Source organism: Drosophila subpulchrella, unplaced genomic scaffold (genome assembly GCF_014743375.2).
Source record: "Drosophila subpulchrella strain 33 F10 #4 breed RU33 unplaced genomic scaffold, RU_Dsub_v1.1 Primary Assembly Seq116, whole genome shotgun sequence".
In the NCBI taxonomy this organism is placed as follows: Eukaryota; Metazoa; Arthropoda; class Insecta; order Diptera; family Drosophilidae; genus Drosophila; species Drosophila subpulchrella.
Genome location: NW_023665458.1, coordinates 15,001 through 37,738, shown reverse-complemented (window position 1 = coordinate 37,738; position 22,738 = coordinate 15,001). Strand labels below are relative to the sequence as shown.

Here is a 22,738-nt window from a genome sequence, read left to right as displayed (position 1 = left end):
TTATTATGCCTTATAGGTATTATACCTATAAGCCATATCCATACGATTCATTCACTAGTGCCGCCCCTCACTAGGTTTATAATTGTTATATCATTGATATACAATTTATTTCTATATATATGGCATTTATATGCCATATCCATACAATGCATTCACATTTCAATGTATATTTACTTGTTATACATTATTATGCCTTATAGGTATTATACCTATAAGCCATATCCATACGATTCACTTATATAAATATATGTATATTTTTCTATACATAATTTTTTTTTACTTTTGTATGGATTTCTATGCATATCCATAGTTTATATGGATATGCTTGGCGTTCTATATAGTATTGACAAATTCATATGCATAACATAAGTTTTGACCAATACGAGGAGGGGCCCGCCAACGACCACCTCCCTATAGTAGTTTTTTACCCCACGCACTATTGCGTGCCTGTTTACAGTACTAGTGCCAGCTATCACTAGGTTTATATATCGTGTTTCAGTGATATATGGGTAAATTCTACCATTTATTCTTATGTATATGGCATTTCTATGCCATATTTATACAATCCATTCATATCTTAATGTATATTTATTATATTATACATTATTATGCCTTATAGGTATTATACCTATAAGCCATATCCATACGATTCATTCACTAGTGCCGCCCCTCACTAGGTTTATAATTGTTATATCATTGATATACAATTTATTTCTATATATATGGCATTTATATGCCATATCCATACAATGCATTCACATTTCAATGTATATTTACTTGTTATACATTATTATGCCTTATAGGTATTATACCTATAAGCCATATCCATACGATTCACTTATATAAATATATGTATATTTTTCTATACATAATTTTTTTTTACTTTTGTATGGATTTCTATGCATATCCATAGTTTATATGGATATGCTTGGCGTTCTATATAGTATTGACAAATTCATATGCATAACATAAGTTTTGACCAATACGAGGAGGGGCCCGCCAACGACCACCTCCCTATAGTAGTTTTTTACCCCACGCACTATTGCGTGCCTGTTTACAGTACTAGTGCCAGCTATCACTAGGTTTATATATCGTGTTTCAGTGATATATGGGTAAATTCTACCATTTATTCTTATGTATATGGCATTTCTATGCCATATTTATACAATCCATTCATATCTTAATGTATATTTATTATATTATACATTATTATGCCTTATAGGTATTATACCTATAAGCCATATCCATACGATTCATTCACTAGTGCCGCCCCTCACTAGGTTTATAATTGTTATATCATTGATATACAATTTATTTCTATATATATGGCATTTATATGCCATATCCATACAATGCATTCACATTTCAATGTATATTTACTTGTTATACATTATTATGCCTTATAGGTATTATACCTATAAGCCATATCCATACGATTCACTTATATAAATATATGTATATTTTTCTATACATAATTTTTTTTTACTTTTGTATGGTTTTCTATGCATATCCATAGTTTATATGGATATGCTTGGCGTTCTATATAGTATTGACAAATTCATATGCATAACATAAGTTTTGACCAATACGAGGAGGGGCCCGCCAACGACCACCTCCCTATAGTAGTTTTTTACCCCACGCACTATTGCGTGCCTGTTTACAGTACTAGTGCCAGCTATCACTAGGTTTATATATCGTGTTTCAGTGATATATGGGTAAATTCTACCATTTATTCTTATGTATATGGCATTTCTATGCCATATTTATACAATCCATTCATATCTTAATGTATATTTATTATATTATACATTATTATGCCTTATAGGTATTATACCTATAAGCCATATCCATACGATTCATTCACTAGTGCCGCCCCTCACTAGGTTTATAATTGTTATATCATTGATATACAATTTATTTCTATATATATGGCATTTATATGCCATATCCATACAATGCATTCACATTTCAATGTATATTTACTTGTTATACATTATTATGCCTTATAGGTATTATACCTATAAGCCATATCCATACGATTCACTTATATAAATATATGTATATTTTTCTATACATAATTTTTTTTTACTTTTGTATGGTTTTCTATGCATATCCATAGTTTATATGGATATGCTTGGCGTTCTATATAGTATTGACAAATTCATATGCATAACATAAGTTTTGACCAATACGAGGAGGGGCCCGCCAACGACCACCTCCCTATAGTAGTTTTTTACCCCACGCACTATTGCGTGCCTGTTTACAGTACTAGTGCCAGCTATCACTAGGTTTATATATCGTGTTTCAGTGATATATGGGTAAATTCTACCATTTATTCTTATGTATATGGCATTTCTATGCCATATTTATACAATCCATTCATATCTTAATGTATATTTATTATATTATACATTATTATGCCTTATAGGTATTATACCTATAAGCCATATCCATACGATTCATTCACTAGTGCCGCCCCTCACTAGGTTTATAATTGTTATATCATTGATATACAATTTATTTCTATATATATGGCATTTATATGCCATATCCATACAATGCATTCACATTTCAATGTATATTTACTTGTTATACATTATTATGCCTTATAGGTATTATACCTATAAGCCATATCCATACGATTCACTTATATAAATATATGTATATTTTTCTATACATAATTTTTTTTTACTTTTGTATGGATTTCTATGCATATCCATAGTTTATATGGATATGCTTGGCGTTCTATATAGTATTGACAAATTCATATGCATAACATAAGTTTTGACCAATACGAGGAGGGGCCCGCCAACGACCACCTCCCTATAGTAGTTTTTTACCCCACGCACTATTGCGTGCCTGTTTACAGTACTAGTGCCAGCTATCACTAGGTTTATATATCGTGTTTCAGTGATATATGGGTAAATTCTACCATTTATTCTTATGTATATGGCATTTCTATGCCATATTTATACAATCCATTCATATCTTAATGTATATTTATTATATTATACATTATTATGCCTTATAGGTATTATACCTATAAGCCATATCCATACGATTCATTCACTAGTGCCGCCCCTCACTAGGTTTATAATTGTTATATCATTGATATACAATTTATTTCTATATATATGGCATTTATATGCCATATCCATACAATGCATTCACATTTCAATGTATATTTACTTGTTATACATTATTATGCCTTATAGGTATTATACCTATAAGCCATATCCATACGATTCACTTATATAAATATATGTATATTTTTCTATACATAATTTTTTTTTACTTTTGTATGGATTTCTATGCATATCCATAGTTTATATGGATATGCTTGGCGTTCTATATAGTATTGACAAATTCATATGCATAACATAAGTTTTGACCAATACGAGGAGGGGCCCGCCAACGACCACCTCCCTATAGTAGTTTTTTACCCCACGCACTATTGCGTGCCTGTTTACAGTACTAGTGCCAGCTATCACTAGGTTTATATATCGTGTTTCAGTGATATATGGGTAAATTCTACCATTTATTCTTATGTATATGGCATTTCTATGCCATATTTATACAATCCATTCATATCTTAATGTATATTTATTATATTATACATTATTATGCCTTATAGGTATTATACCTATAAGCCATATCCATACGATTCATTCACTAGTGCCGCCCCTCACTAGGTTTATAATTGTTATATCATTGATATACAATTTATTTCTATATATATGGCATTTATATGCCATATCCATACAATGCATTCACATTTCAATGTATATTTACTTGTTATACATTATTATGCCTTATAGGTATTATACCTATAAGCCATATCCATACGATTCACTTATATAAATATATGTATATTTTTCTATACATAATTTTTTTTTACTTTTGTATGGATTTCTATGCATATCCATAGTTTATATGGATATGCTTGGCGTTCTATATAGTATTGACAAATTCATATGCATAACATAAGTTTTGACCAATACGAGGAGGGGCCCGCCAACGACCACCTCCCTATAGTAGTTTTTTACCCCACGCACTATTGCGTGCATGTTTACAGTACTAGTGCCAGCTATCATTAGGTTTATATATCGTGTTTCAGTGATATATGGGTAAATTCTACCATTTATTCTTATGTATATGGCATTTCTATGCCATATTTATATAATTCATTCATATCTTAATTTATATTTATTATATTATACATTATTATGCCTTATAGGTATTATACCTATAAGCCATATCCATACGATTCATATACTAGTGCAGCCCCTCACTAGGTTTATATATCTCATTTTAATTATATATTGGTAAATTCTATTATTTATTCTTGTGTATATGGCACTTATATGCCGCCATATCTATAAAAATGCATTTATATTTCAATGTATATTTTCTATATTATACATTATTATGCCTTAAAAAGTTATTATACCTACCATAAGGCGATATCCATACGATTCATTTATATAAAAGATATATGTATAATTTTCTATACATAATTTTTTTTTATGAATATATGGGTTTCCTAAGCATATCCATATAATACATTTAGTTTTATATGGATTAGATTGGTCTTCTTTATTGTATTGCCAAACTCATATTGATAAAATAAGTTTTGAACAATAAGAGGATCAGCCGCCAACCAACCAACCACTGCTACCATTGGAGGAACATATACTTACTTTTTATATGTCCTCTTACTTGAATGGTCCTCTCTTTACTTGAAAATTTCATTACCATAGGAATCTATTTATACATGGAATATGATTTCCACTACTTTTTCGCGTCACTAATAATTAATATGACGATACAGACTTGCTACCATAACATAAGTCTTGAACAATAATAGGAGCAGCCGCCAACCAACCACCAACCAACCAACCACTGCTACCATTGATAGTAATTTTATATGTCCTCTTTAGTTGAATTTCAATACCATAGGAATATTTATACATGGAATATGTTTTGCCACTACTTTTTCGCGTCACTAATAATATGACGATACAGTCTTGCTACCATAACATAAGTTTTGAACAATAAGAGGAGCAGACACACCAACCAACCAACCGCGCTGCTACCATTATATATACTTATATTTATATAAGTCCTCTTTACTTGAATGGCCTCTTTACTTGAATTTCAATACCATAGGAATATTTATTTATACATGGAATATGTTTTGCCACTACTTTTTCGCGTCACTAATAATATGACGATATAGACTTGCTACCATAACATAAGTTTTGAACAATAAGAGGAGCAGACACCAACCAACCAACCGCTGCTACCATTGAATGAACCATATATACAAACTTTTATATATGTCCTCTTTACTTGAATTTTAATACCATAGGAATATTTATACATGGAATATGTTTGCCACTTTATCATCGCGTCACTAATAAGATGACGATACATTTTGTTTGTTCAATATTTACTTATATATTGATGTTTCCAATTTAGGTCTTTTATATTTCTTCTTCCCTACCTTACACACCACAAACAAAGTGGCGTGCGATGCTGCAAGCAAGCATAATGATTATGCCCGCTTGCAACATCTTTATTATCGAATCATCAAGCAAAGGATAAGCTTCAGTGGATCGCAGTATGGCAGCTGCTCAACCACTTACAACACCTTGCCTGTTACAAAAGTCGTTTACAATTGATTCTAGGCTTTGTCATTGTATTAAATAATGCTTTTATATGTAACTAGCGCGGCATCAGGTGATCAAAGATCCTCCCAATTTACTATGTTACAAATTACATTGGCATCACATCCATTGTCGTTTATAAAGTAAATTATAAACTTTAAATGGTTTAGAAGCCATACAATGCAAATTGCCCCTTATTTATCATTGCAGTCCAGCACGGATACGACCTTAGAGGCGTTCAGGCATAATCCAACGGACGTAGCGTCATACCACTGTTCGCTCGAACAAGTATTGTGCCATTGGTCCGTACCTGCGGTTCCTCTCGTACTACGCAGGAATGCTGTCGCAACAACGTTTTGTCATTAGTAGGGTAAAACTAACCTGTCTCACGACGGTCTAAACCCAGCTCACGTTCCCTTGCATGGGTGAACAATCCAACGCTTGGTGAATTTTGCTTCACAATGATAGGAAGAGCCGACATCGAAGGATCAAAAAGCGACGTCGCTATGAACGCTTGGCCGCCACAAGCCAGTTATCCCTATGGTAACTTTTCTGACACCTCTTGTTAAAAACTCTTTAAACCAAAAGGATCGATAGGCCGAGCTTTTGCTGTCCCTGTGTGTACTGAACACCGAGATCAAGTCAGCATTTGCCCTTTTGCTCTATGTGTGGTTTCTGTCCGCACTGAGCTGGCCTTGGGACACCTCCGTTATTATTTGAGAGATGTACCGCCCCAGTCAAACTCCCTACCTGGCAATGTCCTTGAATTGGATCATACCTGAGTAATTGGAGTTATACCAAATTTTCAAATCAAAAATACATAAATGCACCGTTTTATTAAAGAATTTGTTTGCGATTATATAACAAACTCGTGATACTTTGATCAAGAAGCTTGCATCAAAACCCAATACCATAAGATATAATAAATATATCCGTATAATGGCTAGGAAATGATACACGTTCCATTTAATCAAGTAAGTAAGGAAACAATAAGAGTAGTGGTATTTCATTGGCGATACCAAACCGAAGTCTAATATCTCCCACTTATTCTACACCTCTTATGTCTCCTTACACTGCCAGATTAGAGTCAAGCTCAAAAGGGTCTTCTTTCCCCGCTAATTATTCCAAGCCCGTTCCCTTGGCTGTGGTTTCGCTAGATAGTAGATAGGGACAGTAGGAATCTCGTTAATCCATTCATGCGCGTCACTAATTAGATGACGAGGCATTTGGCTACCTTAAGAGAGTCATAGTTACTCCCGCCGTTGACCCGCGCTTACTTGAATTTCTTCACTTTGACATTCAGAGCACTGGGCAGAAATCACATTGTGTCAACACCCGCTAGGGCCATCACAATGCTTTGTTTTAATTAGACAGTCGGATTCCCCAAGTCCGTGCCAGTTCTGAATTGATTGTTAATTGATAATCGTTATAATTAATAAGAACTAATTGGTTTAACCCAATTAGTATTCTTAAAAATTTTAGCAAGAAAGTTCCACAATTGGCTACGTAACTAAACTATCCGGGGAACAAGTGACCAACATAAATGCCAGACACTCTATTTACCCAGAACGAGCACATAAACCATGTTATTGTTTCCCAATCAAGCCCGACTATCTCAATCTTCAGAGCCAATCCTTATCCCGAAGTTACGGATCTAATTTGCCGACTTCCCTTACCTACATTATTCTATCGACTAGAGACTCTTCACCTTGGAGACCAGCTGCGGATATTGGTACGGCCTGTTGAGAAGTTTGCGTGTCCCCACCATAAATTTTCAAGGTCCGAGGAGAAAATATCGACACAACAGTATATGTCATGCTCTTCTAGCCCATCTACCATATCTCTCTGCGAAAGACTTCCATGGTAGTACGGCTATAAAACAGAAAAGAAAACTCTTCCGATATCTCTCGACGGCTTCTTTATGGTCGTTCCTGTTGCCAGGATGAGCACGAGGCCCATATTTAATAACAAACGGATACTCAACAGGTTACGGAATTGGAACCGTATTCCCTTTCGTTCAAAATTATTCAAGTATATTAATTAGCTTGATTTATATAATATAATTATATTTGTATGGCATTTGTGTTTTACTTGAAAATTTTCGGCTTTCGCCTTGAACTTAGGACCGACTAACTCGTGATCAACCACTGTTCACACGAAACCCTTCTCCACTTCAGTCCTCCAAGGTCTCATTCGATTATTTGCTACTACCACCAAGATCTGTACCAATGGCAGCTCCATGCAGGCTTACGCCAAACACTTCTACGCATACCATTGTACCTTCCTACTCACTAAAGTTTCAAAATTTATATCACAAGTAATATAAATCATCTACTTTAGCGGTAATGTATAGGTATACAACTTAAGCGCCATCCATTTTAAGGGCTAGTTGCTTCGGCAGGTGAGTTGTTACACACTCCTTAGCGGATTTCGACTTCCATGATCACCGTCCTGCTGTTTTAAGCAACCAACGCCTTTCATGGTATCTGCATGAGTTGTTAATTTGGGCACCGTAACATTACGTTTGGTTCATCCCACAGCGCCAGTTCTGCTTACCAAAAGTGGCCCACTGGGCACATTATATCATAACCTTGAACTTCATATCAAGAAAGTTAAGGTTCTTACCCATTTAAAGTTTGAGAATAGGTTAAGATCGTTTCGACCCTAAGGCCTCTAATCATTCGCTTTACCAGATAAGATTATTTTATATAACATTAAAATGCACCAGCTATCCTGAGGGAAACTTCGGAAGGAACCAGCTACTAGATGGTTCGATTGGTCTTTCGCCCCTATACTCAATTCTGACAATCGATTTGCACGTCAGAACTGTTTCGGTCTTCCATCAGGGTTTCCCCTGACTTCAACCTGATCAAGTATAGTTCACCATCTTTCGGGTCACAGCATATATGCTCAAGGTACGTTCCAGTTAGAGGCATAAATAATATAAATATCATTATACATAACTATATAGAACGCCCCGGGATTGTGTTAATTAGCTATAAATAGTTAAAAAACTAATCCCATTATTAGTCAAGTTAATTACGCTATTAGGTTTATATCCCAATAACTTGCACATATGTTAGACTCCTTGGTCCGTGTTTCAAGACGGGTCCCGAAGGTATCCTGAATCTTTCGCATTGTTAATCATACAAGTGCATATAATAAACACAAAAATCAATGATAATTATGCCATTATATAATTCCGAAAAATTAACGCACTGTATTCATATAAATCTATCAGCACTTTATCAAATTAATAACATTTATTCTGTGTTAAAATGCAAGCAAATTAATTTGAATAAACTATAAGTTATATTTTATGATAAATTTTGTATGCTAATAGATTACAATGTCCTTATATGGAAAAAATGCACACTATTATCATAATATTGTTTAAATATTACAATTTTAATGATGAATTTTCCATAACGGATATTCAGGTTCATCGGGCTTAACCTCTAAGCAGTTTCACGTACTGTTTAACTCTCTATTCAGAGTTCTTTTCAACTTTCCCTCACGGTACTTGTTTACTATCGGTCTCATGGTTATATTTAGTTTTAGATGGAGTTTACCACCCACTTAGTGCTGCACTATCAAGCAACACGACTCTTTGGAAACATCATCTAGTAATCATTAACGTTATACGGGCCTGGCACCCTCTATGGGTAAATGGCCTCATTTAAGAAGGACTTAAATCGTTAATTTCTCATACTAGAATATTGACGCTCCATACACTGCATCTCACATTTGCCATATAGACAAAGTGACTTAGTGCTGAACTGATTTCTTTTCGCTCGCCGCTACTAAGAAAATCCTGGTTAGTTTCTTTTCCTCCCCTAATTAATATGCTTAAATTCAGGGGGTAGTCCCATATGAGTTGAGGTTGTGTATAACTTTTTTTGCAATTAATTCTTTATATATAATGATAAAACATTTTATTAAATTCGTTATATATTTTATATATTTGTATGGCATTTGTTTGGTCTAACGAATCAACGAAGAATAATAATATTGTCAACGGCTTTCTATTTACTAATCTTTAATAAGAGACAATTCTAGATAAATTTTTTATGCTAGACATTTCTCAGTATTATTTGATTGAAAAAGAAAATATTTCTCTTCGTTTTTCACATTCAAATTATTTACTAATGTGAGATAATGTTTTTCATATATTTGTTAATATTATGAATAATATAATAATTAAATTATTATTATCCAATAATATACCATATGCTTATAAAATTTCATTATAAAATTTATATAAACAACTTAATTAGCATAGTCTTACAACCCTCAACCATATGTAGTCCAAGCAGCACTATAAAATTAATTAAAGTACATAACAGCATGGACTGCGATATGCGTTCAAAATGTCGATGTTCATGTGTCCTGCAGTTCACACGATGACGCACAGTTTGCTGCGTTCTTCATCGACCCATGAGCCGAGTGATCCACCGCTTAGAGTTTTATATATTGGTTTGGTAATTTTGTCATATATGTTTTTATTGAAAGAAATTAAAAATACACCATTTTACTGGCATATATCAATTCCTTCAATAAATTGATTTTTATACCTAAAACGAATGCTGCGAAATGTCTTAGTTTCATATAACCAATAATATATCAAGTATTTTTTAAATGGCATTTACGGTATTAATACTTTTTTTTAGCGATATATATTGAAATTTATATAAAACATTAACCTGTAATAATCAGGTACAACATTGTACATTTTAGGTTGTTGCATTATCCAATGTATGCGCATAACTGAGATGAACAATACATATCGCAACGCGTGTATATTATGGTCCATATACACACAGTGTTTTATTAATTAATTGCATTTAATATACAATATAATAATAATATTAAATAAATTTAATAATTTCGATTTGCTTGTTCGAATTTGTTATTTGTTTGCTTTTGCTTATTTATTTATCTCTTATTTAATGCAATAATATATTTATTATTACAATTATTATTTCGATTTGCTTGTTCGAAATTTTATATTTGATCTATAAAAGATCATATTTTTGGCAATTTATATTTTATTTGTATTACTATAATATATTATATTATTATAATAAAAACAAATTTTTTTATTAACGGTAAGGATATTAAACAATAATGATCCTTCCGCAGGTTCACCTACGGAAACCTTGTTACGACTTTTACTTCCTCTAAATAATCAAGTTCGGTCAACTTTTGCGAAACAACCGTAACACACAAGGCGTCACAGTGATCACGTCCGGAGACCTCACTAAATAATTCAATCGGTAGTAGCGACGGGCGGTGTGTACAAAGGGCAGGGACGTAATCAATGCGAGTTAATGACTCACACTTACTGGGAATTCCAAGTTCATGTGAACAGTTTCAGTTCACAATCCCAAGCATGAAAGTGGTTCAGCGGTTTACCCGGACCTCTCGGTCTAGGAAATACACGTTGATACTTTCATTGTAGCGCGCGTGCAGCCCAGGACATCTAAGGGCATCACAGACCTGTTATTGCTCAATCTCATTATTGCTAGACGCAATTTGTCCATTTAAGAAGCTAGTGTCCTTATAATGGGACAAACCAACAGGTACGGCTCCACTTATATAAACACATTCAAACACAATAAACATTTTACTGCCACCATGAATGAAGGCTATATAAGCTTCAACACCATAATCCTGAAGATATCTATTTAATATATTTGAGTCTCGTTCGTTATCGGAATTAACCAGACAAATCACTCCACGAACTAAGAACGGCCATGCACCACCACCCATAGATTCGAGAAAGAGCTATCAATCTGTCTTACACACTTATGTTCGGACCTGGTAAGTTTTCCCGTGTTGAGTCAAATTAAGCCGCAGGCTCCACTCCTGGTGGTGCCCTTCCGTCAATTCCTTTAAGTTTCAGCTTTGCAACCATACTTCCCCCGGAGCCCAAAAGCTTTGGTTTCCCGGGAAGCGACTGAGAGAGCCATAAAAGTAGCTACACCCAATTGCTAGCTGGCATCGTTTATGGTTAGAACTAGGGCGGTATCTGATCGCCTTCGAACCTCTAACTTTCGTTCTTGATTAATGAAAACATCTTTGGCAAATGCTTTCGCTTAAGTTAGTCTTACGACGGTCCAAGAATTTCACCTCTCGCGTCGTAATACTAATGCCCCCAAACTGCTTCTATTAATCATTACCTCTTGATCTGAAAACCAATGAAAGCAGAACAGAGGTCTTATTTCATTATCCCATGCACAGAATATTCAGGCATTTGAAGCCTGCTTTAAGCACTCTAATTTGTTCAAAGTAATTGTACCGGCCCACAATAACACTCGTTTAAGAGCACTAATGCAGGTTTTTAAATAGGAGGAACATATGAAAAAATACAAGTATCTAAGCACATGTAAGAACTCCACCGGTAATACGCTTACATACATAAAGGTATAGTACTAACCACAATTGTAAGTTGTACTACCCGTATGAAGCACAAGTTCAACTACGAACGTTTTAACCGCAACAACTTTAATATACGCTATTGGAGCTGGAATTACCGCGGCTGCTGGCACCAGACTTGCCCTCCAATTGGTCCTTGTTAAAGGATTTAAAGTGTACTCATTCCAATTACAGGGCCTCGGATATGAGTCCTGTATTGTTATTTTTCGTCACTACCTCCCCGAGCTGGGAGTGGGTAATTTACGCGCCTGCTGCCTTCCTTAGATGTGGTAGCCGTTTCTCAGGCTCCCTCTCCGGAATCGAACCCTGATTCCCCGTTACCCGTTGCAACCATGGTAGTCCTAGATACTACCATCAAAAGTTGATAGGGCAGACATTTGAAAGATCTGTCGTCGGTACAAGACCATACGATCTGCATGTTATCTAGAGTTCAACCAATATAACGATCTTGCGATCGCTTGGTTTTAGCCTAATAAAAGCACATGTCCCATAAGGTTCATGTTTTAATTGCATGTATTAGCTCTAGAATTACCACAGTTATCCAAGTAACTGTTAACGATCTAAGGAACCATAACTGATATAATGAGCCTTTTGCGGTTTCACTTTTAATTCGTGTGTACTTAGACATGCATGGCTTAATCTTTGAGACAAGCATATAACTACTGGCAGGATCAACCAGAATAATGTTTTTATTCATATTTCATTCATATTTTTGAATAGAAATTAGCAATATAAATTTTATAGATTGTTTTCTATCGAATACGGCCATTTTTATATAGCATTCGTATACGTTTGTTGTTTTCACAATATATACTTGTTCCGCCACTAATAATAACAAGTTTTTTAATTATTGATGTTAAAAACACAATATTTTTTTTCGTAATACGTAATAATTTTCTTTATATTTGCATATTTCATTCTAAAATATCTTTTTTGTTCGACATACGTCATTATTGTATCCACACATGTACAATTTTTGTTTAACCAATATAAAATATTGAATTAAATCATTTGTATTTTGATGATAAATTTAAAATTTATCTGTATATATTCATATAAGACTCTTTGGTAATATATAATATAAAACCGAGCGCATATATGATATGTACGTTAGAAAAAATAATATATATATATATTATTTTCTTTTAATATAGGGACACCTCTTTTAATTTATCCCCGCAGGGAATTATCACATAACTCAGTATGTGATAATGGCAGACCAATATACATATATATCAAGATTATCAATACAAAATATATATCATTATTAGCCTGCCTCAATTGTAATTATTTATTTGGATTAACGATAAAGTTCGGAAACAATTTGTTATTCTATGTATAATAGAAACCTTGGCCTTTGTTTCAACATTATTATCTTTGGGCTTAAAATATTAACCGTGGAGCCAAGTCTCATATTCATAAATGAATAAAGAAACAAATTTGACGGATTAATATCTTCTCTACCGACAGACAGTATTTTGTCACGTCAATAGTAGATGGCCGGCCCATTGACCATCCTATAGTAGTTTTTGGACCCAATATCTTTAATTCGGGTATTTTCAATTGTCTTTGCCAATCAACCGTTTGGTACTCTCTCATATAATAAGAGAATACACATATAATTCCATTATATGGATATATCTTCATTATTTTATTTGCTACATCACCCTATAATAGTTTTTGAACCCGTCAACTTCAATTCGGGTATTTTCAATTGTCTTTGCCAACCATTTATATGGTATTCTCTATTATAATAAGAGAATACTAGTGTATATCCATTATATGGATATATCATCTTCATATTATTTGCTACACCACCCTATAGTAGTTTTTGAACCCATCATCTGCAATTCGGGTATTTTCAATTGTCTTTGCCAACCAACTATACGGTATTCTCTCTTATAATAAGAGAATACAAGTATATTTTCATTATATGGATATAATGCCATTTATTTTTCAATATCCATATAATTCATTTAGTTTTGTATGTACAAAACAAGTTTTCTTTATAGTATTGACAAAATCATATGTTTACGCATAACATAAGTTTTGACCAATACGAGGAGGGGCCCGCCAACGACCACCTCCCTATAGTAGTTTTTTACCCCACGCACTACTGCGTGCCTGTTTACAGTACTAGTGCCAGCTATCACTAGGTTTATATATCATGTTTCAGTGATATATGGGTAAATTCTACCATTTATTCTTATGTATATGGCATTTCTATGCCATATTTATACAATCCATTCATATCTTAATGTATATTTATTATATTATACATTATTATGCCTTATAGGTATTATACCTATAAGCCATATCCATACGATTCATTCACTAGTGCCGCCCCTCACTAGGTTTATAATTTTTATATCATTGATATACAATTTATTTCTATATATATGGCATTTATATGCCATATCCATACAATGCATTCACATTTCAATGTATATTTACTTGTTATACATTATTATGCCTTATAGGTATTATACCTATAAGCCATATCCATACGATTCACTTATATAAATATATGTATATTTTTCTATACATAATTTTTTTTTACTTTTGTATGGATTTCTATGCATATCCATAGTTTATATGGATATGCTTGGCGTTCTATATAGTATTGACAAATTCATATGCATAACATAAGTTTTGACCAATACGAGGAGGGGCCCGCCAACGACCACCTCCCTATAGTAGTTTTTTACCCCACGCACTATTGCGTGCCTGTTTACAGTACTAGTGCCAGCTATCACTAGGTTTATATATCGTGTTTCAGTGATATATGGGTAAATTCTACCATTTATTCTTATGTATATGGCATTTCTATGCCATATTTATACAATCCATTCATATCTTAATGTATATTTATTATATTATACATTATTATGCCTTATAGGTATTATACCTATAAGCCATATCCATACGATTCATTCACTAGTGCCGCCCCTCACTAGGTTTATAATTGTTATATCATTGATATACAATTTATTTCTATATATATGGCATTTATATGCCATATCCATACAATGCATTCACATTTCAATGTATATTTACTTGTTATACATTATTATGCCTTATAGGTATTATACCTATAAGCCATATCCATACGATTCACTTATATAAATATATGTATATTTTTCTATACATAATTTTTTTTTACTTTTGTATGGATTTCTATGCATATCCATAGTTTATATGGATATGCTTGGCGTTCTATATAGTATTGACAAATTCATATGCATAACATAAGTTTTGACCAATACGAGGAGGGGCCCGCCAACGACCACCTCCCTATAGTAGTTTTTTACCCCACGCACTATTGCGTGCCTGTTTACAGTACTAGTGCCAGCTATCACTAGGTTTATATATCGTGTTTCAGTGATATATGGGTAAATTCTACCATTTATTCTTATGTATATGGCATTTCTATGCCATATTTATACAATCCATTCATATCTTAATGTATATTTATTATATTATACATTATTATGCCTTATAGGTATTATACCTATAAGCCATATCCATACGATTCATTCACTAGTGCCGCCCCTCACTAGGTTTATAATTGTTATATCATTGATATACAATTTATTTCTATATATATGGCATTTATATGCCATATCCATACAATGCATTCACATTTCAATGTATATTTACTTGTTATACATTATTATGCCTTATAGGTATTATACCTATAAGCCATATCCATACGATTCACTTATATAAATATATGTATATTTTTCTATACATAATTTTTTTTTACTTTTGTATGGATTTCTATGCATATCCATAGTTTATATGGATATGCTTGGCGTTCTATATAGTATTGACAAATTCATATGCATAACATAAGTTTTGACCAATACGAGGAGGGGCCCGCCAACGACCACCTCCCTATAGTAGTTTTTTACCCCACGCACTATTGCGTGCCTGTTTACAGTACTAGTGCCAGCTATCACTAGGTTTATATATCGTGTTTCAGTGATATATGGGTAAATTCTACCATTTATTCTTATGTATATGGCATTTCTATGCCATATTTATACAATCCATTCATATCTTAATGTATATTTATTATATTATACATTATTATGCCTTATAGGTATTATACCTATAAGCCATATCCATACGATTCATTCACTAGTGCCGCCCCTCACTAGGTTTATAATTGTTATATCATTGATATACAATTTATTTCTATATATATGGCATTTATATGCCATATCCATACAATGCATTCACATTTCAATGTATATTTACTTGTTATACATTATTATGCCTTATAGGTATTATACCTATAAGCCATATCCATACGATTCACTTATATAAATATATGTATATTTTTCTATACATAATTTTTTTTTATTTTTGTATGGATTTCTATGCATATCCATAGTTTATATGGATATGCTTGGCGTTCTATATAGTATTGACAAATTCATATGCATAACATAAGTTTTGACCAATACGAGGAGGGGCCCGCCAACGACCACCTCCCTATAGTAGTTTTTTACCCCACGCACTATTGCGTGCATGTTTACAGTACTAGTGCCAGCTATCATTAGGTTTATATATCGTGTTTCAGTGATATATGGGTAAATTCTACCATTTATTCTTATGTATATGGCATTTCTATGCCATATTTATATAATTCATTCATATCTTAATTTATATTTATTATATTATACATTATTATGCCTTATAGGTATTATACCTATAAGCCATATCCATACGATTCATATACTAGTGCAGCCCCTCACTAGGTTTATATATCTCATTTTAATTATATATTGGTAAATTCTATTATTTATTCTTGTGTATATGGCACTTATATGCCGCCATATCTATAAAAATGCATTTATATTTCAATGTATATTTTCTATATTATACATTATTATGCCTTAAAAAGTTATTATACCTACCATAAGGCGATATCCATACGATTCATTTATATAAAAGATATATGTATAATTTTCTATACATAATTTTTTTTTATGAATATATGGGTTTCCTAAGCATATCCATATAATACATTTAGTTTTATATGGATTAGATTGGTCTTCTTTATTGTATTGCCAAACTCATATTGATAAAATAAGTTTTGAACAATAAGAGGATCAGCCGCCAACCAACCAACCACTGCTACCATTGGAGGAACATATACTTACTTTTTATATGTCCTCTTACTTGAATGGTCCTCTCTTTACTTGAAAATTTCATTACCATAGGAATCTATTTATACATGGAATATGATTTCCACTACTTTTTCGCGTCACTAATAATTAATATGACGATACAGACTTGCTACCATAACATAAGTCTTGAACAATAATAGGAGCAGCCGCCAACCAACCACCAACCAACCAACCACTGCTACCATTGATAGTAATTTTATATGTCCTCTTTAGTTGAATTTCAATACCATAGGAATATTTATACATGGAATATGTTTTGCCACTACTTTTTCGCGTCACTAATAATATGACGATACAGTCTTGCTACCATAACATAAGTTTTGAACAATAAGAGGAGCAGACACACCAACCAACCAACCGCGCTGCTACCATTATATATACTTATATTTATATAAGTCCTCTTTACTTGAATGGCCTCTTTACTTGAATTTCAATACCATAGGAATATTTATTTATACATGGAATATGTTTTGCCACTACTTTTTCGCGTCACTAATAATATGACGATATAGACTTGCTACCATAACATAAGTTTTGAACAATAAGAGGAGCAGACACCAACCAACCAACCGCTGCTACCATTGAATGAACCATATATACAAACTTTTATATATGTCCTCTTTACTTGAATTTTAATACCATAGGAATATTTATACATGGAATATGTTTGCCACTTTATCATCGCGTCACTAATAAGATGACGATACATTTTGTTTGTTCAATATTTACTTATATATTGATGTTTCCAATTTAGGTCTTTTATATTTCTTCTTCCCTACCTTACACACCACAAACAAAGTGGCGTGCGATGCTGCAAGCAAGCATAATGATTATGCCCGCTTGCAACATCTTTATTATCGAATCATCAAGCAAAGGATAAGCTTCAGTGGATCGCAGTATGGCAGCTGCTCAACCACTTACAACACCTTGCCTGTTACAAAAGTCGTTTACAATTGATTCTAGGCTTTGTCATTGTATTAAATAATGCTTTTATATGTAACTAGCGCGGCATCAGGTGATCAAAGATCCTCCCAATTTACTATGTTACAAATTACATTGGCATCACATCCATTGTCGTTTATAAAGTAAATTATAAACTTTAAATGGTTTAGAAGCCATACAATGCAAATTGCCCCTTATTTATCATTGCAGTCCAGCACGGATACGACCTTAGAGGCGTTCAGGCATAATCCAACGGACGTAGCGTCATACCACTGTTCGCTCGAACAAGTATTGTGCCATTGGTCCGTACCTGCGGTTCCTCTCGTACTACGCAGGAATGCTGTCGCAACAACGTTTTGTCATTAGTAGGGTAAAACTAACCTGTCTCACGACGGTCTAAACCCAGCTCACGTTCCCTTGCATGGGTGAACAATCCAACGCTTGGTGAATTTTGCTTCACAATGATAGGAAGAGCCGACATCGAAGGATCAAAAAGCGACGTCGCTATGAACGCTTGGCCGCCACAAGCCAGTTATCCCTATGGTAACTTTTCTGACACCTCTTGTTAAAAACTCTTTAAACCAAAAGGATCGATAGGCCGAGCTTTTGCTGTCCCTGTGTGTACTGAACACCGAGATCAAGTCAGCATTTGCCCTTTTGCTCTATGTGTGGTTTCTGTCCGCACTGAGCTGGCCTTGGGACACCTCCGTTATTATTTGAGAGATGTACCGCCCCAGTCAAACTCCCTACCTGGCAATGTCCTTGAATTGGATCATACCTGAGTAATTGGAGTTATACCAAATTTTCAAATCAAAAATACATAAATGCACCGTTTTATTAAAGAATTTGTTTGCGATTATATAACAAACTCGTGATACTTTGATCAAGAAGCTTGCATCAAAACCCAATACCATAAGATATAATAAATATATCCGTATAATGGCTAGGAAATGATACACGTTCCATTTAATCAAGTAAGTAAGGAAACAATAAGAGTAGTGGTATTTCATTGGCGATACCAAACCGAAGTCTAATATCTCCCACTTATTCTACACCTCTTATGTCTCCTTACACTGCCAGATTAGAGTCAAGCTCAAAAGGGTCTTCTTTCCCCGCTAATTATTCCAAGCCCGTTCCCTTGGCTGTGGTTTCGCTAGATAGTAGATAGGGACAGTAGGAATCTCGTTAATCCATTCATGCGCGTCACTAATTAGATGACGAGGCATTTGGCTACCTTAAGAGAGTCATAGTTACTCCCGCCGTTGACCCGCGCTTACTTGAATTTCTTCACTTTGACATTCAGAGCACTGGGCAGAAATCACATTGTGTCAACACCCGCTAGGGCCATCACAATGCTTTGTTTTAATTAGACAGTCGGATTCCCCAAGTCCGTGCCAGTTCTGAATTGATTGTTAATTGATAATCGTTATAATTAATAAGAACTAATTGGTTTAACCCAATTAGTATTCTTAAAAATTTTAGCAAGAAAGTTCCACAATTGGCTACGTAACTAAACTATCCGGGGAACAAGTGACCAACATAAATGCCAGACACTCTATTTACCCAGAACGAGCACATAAACCATGTTATTGTTTCCCAATCAAGCCCGACTATCTCAATCTTCAGAGCCAATCCTTATCCCGAAGTTACGGATCTAATTTGCCGACTTCCCTTACCTACATTATTCTATCGACTAGAGACTCTTCACCTTGGAGACCAGCTGCGGATATTGGTACGGCCTGTTGAGAAGTTTGCGTGTCCCCACCATAAATTTTCAAGGTCCGAGGAGAAAATATCGACACAACAGTATATGTCATGCTCTTCTAGCCCATCTACCATATCTCTCTGCGAAAGACTTCCATGGTAGTACGGCTATAAAACAGAAAAGAAAACTCTTCCGATATCTCTCGACGGCTTCTTTATGGTCGTTCCTGTTGCCAGGATGAGCACGAGGCCCATATTTAATAACAAACGGATACTCAACAGGTTACGGAATTGGAACCGTATTCCCTTTCGTTCAAAATTATTCAAGTATATTAATTAGCTTGATTTATATAATATAATTATATTTGTATGGCATTTGTGTTTTACTTGAAAATTTTCGGCTTTCGCCTTGAACTTAGGACCGACTAACTCGTGATCAACCACTGTTCACACGAAACCCTTCTCCACTTCAGTCCTCCAAGGTCTCATTCGATTATTTGCTACTACCACCAAGATCTGTACCAATGGCAGCTCCATGCAGGCTTACGCCAAACACTTCTACGCATACCATTGTACCTTCCTACTCACTAAAGTTTCAAAATTTATATCACAAGTAATATAAATCATCTACTTTAGCGGTAATGTATAGGTATACAACTTAAGCGCCATCCATTTTAAGGGCTAGTTGCTTCGGCAGGTGAGTTGTTACACACTCCTTAGCGGATTTCGACTTCCATGATCACCGTCCTGCTGTTTTAAGCAACCAACGCCTTTCATGGTATCTGCATGAGTTGTTAATTTGGGCACCGTAACATTACGTTTGGTTCATCCCACAGCGCCAGTTCTGCTTACCAAAAGTGGCCCACTGGGCACATTATATCATAACCTTGAACTTCATATCAAGAAAGTTAAGGTTCTTACCCATTTAAAGTTTGAGAATAGGTTAAGATCGTTTCGACCCTAAGGCCTCTAATCATTCGCTTTACCAGATAAGATTATTTTATATAACATTAAAATGCACCAGCTATCCTGAGGGAAACTTCGGAAGGAACCAGCTACTAGATGGTTCGATTGGTCTTTCGCCCCTATACTCAATTCTGACAATCGATTTGCACGTCAGAACTGTTTCGGTCTTCCATCAGGGTTTCCCCTGACTTCAACCTGATCAAGTATAGTTCACCATCTTTCGGGTCACAGCATATATGCTCAAGGTACGTTCCAGTTAGAGGCATAAATAATATAAATATCATTATACATAACTATATAGAACGCCCCGGGATTGTGTTAATTAGCTATAAATAGTTAAAAAACTAATCCCATTATTAGTCAAGTTAATTACGCTATTAGGTTTATATCCCAATAACTTGCACATATGTTAGACTCCTTGGTCCGTGTTTCAAGACGGGTCCCGAAGGTATCCTGAATCTTTCGCATTGTTAATCATACAAGTGCATATAATAAACACAAAAATCAATGATAATTATGCCATTATATAATTCCGAAAAATTAACGCACTGTATTCATATAAATCTATCAGCACTTTATCAAATTAATAACATTTATTCTGTGTTAAAATGCAAGCAAATTAATTTGAATAAACTATAAGTTATATTTTATGATAAATTTTGTATGCTAATAGATTACAATGTCCTTATATGGAAAAAATGCACACTATTATCATAATATTGTTTAAATATTACAATTTTAATGATGAATTTTCCATAACGGATATTCAGGTTCATCGGGCTTAACCTCTAAGCAGTTTCACGTACTGTTTAACTCTCTATTCAGAGTTCTTTTCAACTTTCCCTCACGGTACTTGTTTACTATCGGTCTCATGGTTATATTTAGTTTTAGATGGAGTTTACCACCCACTTAGTGCTGCACTATCAAGCAACACGACTCTTTGGAAACATCATCTAGTAATCATTAACGTTATACGGGCCTGGCACCCTCTATGGGTAAATGGCCTCATTTAAGAAGGACTTAAATCGTTAATTTCTCATACTAGAATATTGACGCTCCATACACTGCATCTCACATTTGCCATATAGACAAAGTGACTTAGTGCTGAACTGATTTCTTTTCGCTCGCCGCTACTAAGAAAATCCTGGTTAGTTTCTTTTCCTCCCCTAATTAATATGCTTAAATTCAGGGGGTAGTCCCATATGAGTTGAGGTTGTGTATAACTTTTTTTGCAATTAATTCTTTATATATAATGATAAAACATTTTATTAAATTCGTTATATATTTTATATATTTGTATGGCATTTGTTTGGTCTAACGAATCAACGAAGAATAATAATATTGTCAACGGCTTTCTATTTACTAATCTTTAATAAGAGACAATTCTAGATAAATTTTTTATGCTAGACATTTCTCAGTATTATTTGATTGAAAAAGAAAATATTTCTCTTCGTTTTTCACATTCAAATTATTTACTAATGTGAGATAATGTTTTTCATATATTTGTTAATATTATGAATAATATAATAATTAAATTATTATTATCCAATAATATACCATATGCTTATAAAATTTCATTATAAAATTTATATAAACAACTTAATTAGCATAGTCTTACAACCCTCAACCATATGTAGTCCAAGCAGCACTATAAAATTAATTAAAGTACATAACAGCATGGACTGCGATATGCGTTCAAAATGTCGATGTTCATGTGTCCTGCAGTTCACACGATGACGCACAGTTTGCTGCGTTCTTCATCGACCCATGAGCCGAGTGATCCACCGCTTAGAGTTTTATATATTGGTTTGGTAATTTTGT

General features: G+C 34.0%; 5 non-coding genes across 5 annotated transcripts; all 5 read right to left on the bottom strand.

The window, feature by feature from the left end:
* Positions 1 to 5,584: 5,584 nt before the first annotated feature.
* Positions 5,585 to 9,555, bottom strand: LOC119558602. Its single transcript, XR_005220296.1, has one exon. It is a non-coding gene; the product is annotated as a large subunit ribosomal RNA (ribosomal RNA).
* A 401-nt stretch (positions 9,556 to 9,956) lies between these two features.
* On the bottom strand, positions 9,957 to 10,135 carry LOC119558610. The gene has a single exon (XR_005220303.1). It is a non-coding gene; the product is annotated as a 5.8S ribosomal RNA (ribosomal RNA).
* A 659-nt stretch (positions 10,136 to 10,794) lies between these two features.
* Positions 10,795 to 12,789, bottom strand: LOC119558597. Its single transcript, XR_005220291.1, has one exon. It is a non-coding gene; the product is annotated as a small subunit ribosomal RNA (ribosomal RNA).
* Positions 12,790 to 18,162: 5,373 nt separating this feature from the next.
* LOC119558605 lies at positions 18,163 to 22,133 on the bottom strand. The gene has a single exon (XR_005220299.1). It is a non-coding gene; the product is annotated as a large subunit ribosomal RNA (ribosomal RNA).
* A 401-nt stretch (positions 22,134 to 22,534) lies between these two features.
* LOC119558604 lies at positions 22,535 to 22,713 on the bottom strand. Its single transcript, XR_005220298.1, has one exon. It is a non-coding gene; the product is annotated as a 5.8S ribosomal RNA (ribosomal RNA).
* Positions 22,714 to 22,738: the final 25 nt, after the last annotated feature.